Here is a 4,299-nt window from a genome sequence, read left to right on the forward strand (position 1 = left end):
TTTGTGCGGCTGCAGGTTCGTCGGGGAAAATCGGCAGCGCAGATTTTTCGACGAGCATGGGCTGGACGATGGACTGTCCAGGCCAGGCAGGAAAATTTGTCGAGGGGACACGCTGACGAAACAGCGCTGGTTCAGGCACGGCGGGCAGTGTTGGAATCGGCAGCGCCGACGAAATCGGCAAAGTCGGCAGAATCGGCAGCGCAGATTTTTCGACGAACATGGGCTGGACGCTGGACTGGCCGGGCCATGCAGGAAAATTCATCGAGGGGACACGCTGACGAAACAGCGCTGGTTCAGGCACGGCGGGCAGTGGTGGAATCGGCAGCGCCGACGAAATCGGCAAAGTCGGCAGAATCGGCAGCGGGTGCTGGCGATGGGTCTGGACGGGCTGGATAGTCCAAGGCTCGACGAGAAAGACTGCTGGTTTAGACACTGGGGCAGTGGCAGCCCGCGGGACAGTGTCGGCAGATTCGGCAGCGCAGATTTGTGCGGCTGCAGGTTCGTCGGGGAAAATCGGCAGCGCAGATTTTGCGACGAACATGGGCTGGGCGATGGACTGTCCAGGCCAGGCAGGAAAATTTGTCGAGGGGACACGCTGACGAAACAGCGCTGGTTCAGGCACGGCGGGCAGTGTTGGAATCGGCAGCGCCGACGAAATCGGCAAAGTCGGCAGAATCGGCAGCGCAGATTTTTCGACGAACACGGGCTGGACGGTGGACTGTCCAGGCCAGGCAGGAAAATTTGTCGAGGGGACACGCTGACGAAACAGCGCTGGTTCAGGCACGGCGGGCAGTGTTGGAATCGGCAGCGCCGACGAAATCGGCAAAGTCGGCAGAATCGGCAGCGCAGATTTTTCGACGAACATGGGCTGGACGCTGGACTGGCCGGGCCATGCAGGAAAATTCATCGAGGGGACACGCTGACGAAACAGCGCTGGTTCAGGCACGGCGGGCAGTGGTGGAATCGGCAGCGCCGACGAAATCGGCAAAGTCGGCAGAATCGGCAGCGGGTGCTGGCGATGGGTCTGGACGGGCTGGATAGTCCAAGGCTCGACGAGAAAGACTGCTGGTTTAGACACTGGGGCAGTGGCAGCCCGCGGGACAGTGTCGGCAGATTCGGCAGCGCAGATTTGTGCGGCTGCAGGTTCGTCGGGGAAAATCGGCAGCGCAGATTTTGCGACGAACATGGGCTGGGCGATGGACTGTCCAGGCCAGGCAGGAAAATTTGTCGAGGGGACACGCTGACGAAACAGCGCTGGTTCAGGCACGGCGGGCAGTGTTGGAATCGGCAGCGCCGACGAAATCGGCAAAGTCGGCAGAATCGGCAGCGCAGATTTTTCGACGAACACGGGCTGGACGGTGGACTGTCCAGGCCAGGCAGGAAAATTCGTCGAGGGGACACGCTGACGAAACAGCGCTGGTTCAGACACGGTGGGCGCAGTGTTGGAATCGGCAGCGCCGAGAAAATCGGCAAAGTCGGCAGAATCGGCAGCAGGTGCTGGCGATGAGTCAGGACGGACTGGATAGTCCAAGGCTCGATGAGAAAGACCGCTGGTTTAGACACTGGGGCAGTGGCAGCCCGCGGGGCAGTGTCGGCAGATTCGGCAGCAGTGTCTGCCGATTCGGCAGCGTTGGCTTGTTGGCGCGGGGGGCCGATTCGAGTGGGGACTTGGGCAGCGGGCAGTGAAAGCAAGAGTTTCCCCGATGCTGCCGGGAAAAACGCTCCCCGGGATGGCCGGGTGAGATGACCCGGCGGCCCGCGACGGGTCATTCAATTCCATGCCCCGTCAACATAACTCCCGATGTACTGTTTGCTTTTTCGGAAGAAGAGATCCATCCCCCCATCCTCGGCCAGCCAAAAACGCTCCAATTAATGGCCGGGTGAGATGACCCGGAGGCCCGCGACGCGTCATTCAAATCACTGCCCTATCGGCTACAACTGCTGATGGGTGGGATTAGAGGCCTGCCATGGTGGTGAGGGGCGGCGAGGACCGTGAAAGCTAGAGTTTTTCAGAGGCTGCCGGGAAAAAGGCCCCTCGGGTGGCGGGGTGCGAGGACCAGGCGCGTCATTCAATTCTCTTCCCTATCAACTTGGCTCCCGTTGGCGGGATTGGAGGCCTACTGTTTGTTACAGGGCTAAAATCGTCAGGGGAAGAGCTGACGAAACAATGCTGGTTTGGATGCAGGGGGTAGTGTTGGAATCGGCAGCGCGGACAAAATCGGCAAAGTCGACAAAAAAGACTGTTGGTCTGGACATCGGGGCAGCGGCAGCCATGCCGACAGGGGGGGAAATCGGCAGCACAGATTTGTGCAGCTGCAGGTTCGTCGGGGAAATCGGCAGCGCAGATTTTTCGATGAACATGGGCTGGAAGATGGACTGTCCAGGCCAGGCAGGGAAATTCGTCAAGGGGACACGCTGACGAAACAGCGCTGGTTCAGGCACGGCGGGCAGTGTTGGAATCGGCAGCGCCGACGAAATCGGCAAAGTCGGCAGAATCGGCAGCGGGTGCTGGCGATGAGTCTGGACGATTTATAGTCCAGGGCTTGATGGAAAAGACTGTTGGTCCAGACAATGGGGCAGTGGCAGCGCGGATTTGTGCAGCTGCAGGTTCGTCGGGGAAAATCGGCAGCGCAGATTTTTCGACGAACAGGGGCTGGGCGCTGGACTGGCCGGGCCAGGCAGGAAAATTCGTCAGGGGGGCACGCTGACGAAAACAGGGGCTGCGGAGTGGAAAATCGGCAGCGCAGATTTTTCGACGAACAGGGGCTGGACCGGCCGGGCCAGGCAGGAAAATTCGTCAGGGGGGCACGCTGACGAAAAGAGGGGCTGCCGCGTGGAAAATCGGCAGCGCAGATTTTTCGACGAACAGGGGCTGGACGCTGGACTGGGCCAGGCAGGAAAATTCGTCAGGGGGCACGCTGACGAAAAGAGGGGCTGCCGCGTGGAAAATCGGCAGCGCAGATTTTTCGACGAACATTCGTCAGGGGGGCACGCTGACGAAAAGAGGGGCTGCCGCGTGGAAAATCGGCAGCGCAGATTTTTCGACGAACATTCGTCAGGGGGGCACGCTGAGGAAAACAGGGGCTGCCGCGTGGAAAATCGGCAGCGCAGATTTTTCGACGAACAGGGGCTGGATGCTGGACCGGCCGGGCCAGGCAGGAAAATTCGTCAGGGGGGCACGCTGACGAAAAGAGGGGCTGCCGCGTGGAAAATCGGCAGCGCAGATTTTTCGACGAACAGGGGCTGGACTGGCCGGGCCAGGCAGGAAAATTCGTCAGGGGGGCACGCTGACGAAAAGAGGGGCTGCCGCGTGGAAAATCGGCAGCGCAGATTTTTCGACGAACAGGGGCTGGACGCTGGACTGGGCCAGGCAGGAAAATTCGTCAGGGGGGCACGCTGACGAAAACAGGGGCTGCCGCGTGGAATGGCAGCCTACACGCAGATGCGAATTCGGCAGCGCACGATGGCTTGAGCAGGTCATGGGTTCGACTTGGCGCGATCTGAAACCTGGACGAGGGACTGTCGACGCTGGACGAGCCAGCGCGGTGGCCTGTCGTGCCCCGTTCAGGGGGGGCCTGCCGCGGAGACAGCCCTCGCGGGCTCGACAGCGCAGGCCAGCGTCCCCGACGTCGCTGGCCGCGGCAGGCGAGCTGCCGGGGTTCCCGCATTCCTACAAGAAAACGTCGTGCTTTCCACATGAAACCAATCCAGTAAAATCAGCCATATTTTTATGAGGCTGCCCACTGAATTTGGGGTCATTCCGGGCCGGTTCCTAGTTTTGCGGATTTACTCGATTTCTAATGGTAGGAAAATTAAAACAAATACTTCCCGACCTCGAAAAATTCTGGGAAAATTAATGAAGGTGGATTGGATTTTTGCCAACCTCTGTGCAAAATTTCAGCTCAAAATACCAAGAAATGAATTTTTTAGAGGGGGGGTGACAGCTGGGACCTAGTAGTGTCTCCCCCTGCCAGAGCTGCAATGACACTTATTGCTCTTTAGGGAGCCACCAGGCCGGCGCCCCTCAAAGACCACACGCGCGCGCGCGCCCGCCCGCGCTGGGCGCTGGGGCGCTGGGGCCTGAGGGCCTGGGGCCCTTGGGGGCCCTTGGGCGCGCGCGCAGCGGCCCCCGCAGCCATGCCGCGCTGCGCGACGCGCGGACAGCCCCTGCTGGCTTGCTCTCTCGCCCGCGGGGGGGCTGCCTTCGGGCCCTGGCCCCCCGCGTTCTGGCCTGCCCCCTGCGTGGGAGAGGCTAGGCGCTGCAGGGGCCAGCCCGACGTCGCTGGCCGCGGCAGGCGA

The sequence above is a fragment of the Populus nigra genome, chromosome 2 (genome assembly GCF_951802175.1).
Source record: "Populus nigra chromosome 2, ddPopNigr1.1, whole genome shotgun sequence".
Lineage (NCBI taxonomy): Eukaryota > Viridiplantae > Streptophyta > Magnoliopsida > Malpighiales > Salicaceae > Populus > Populus nigra.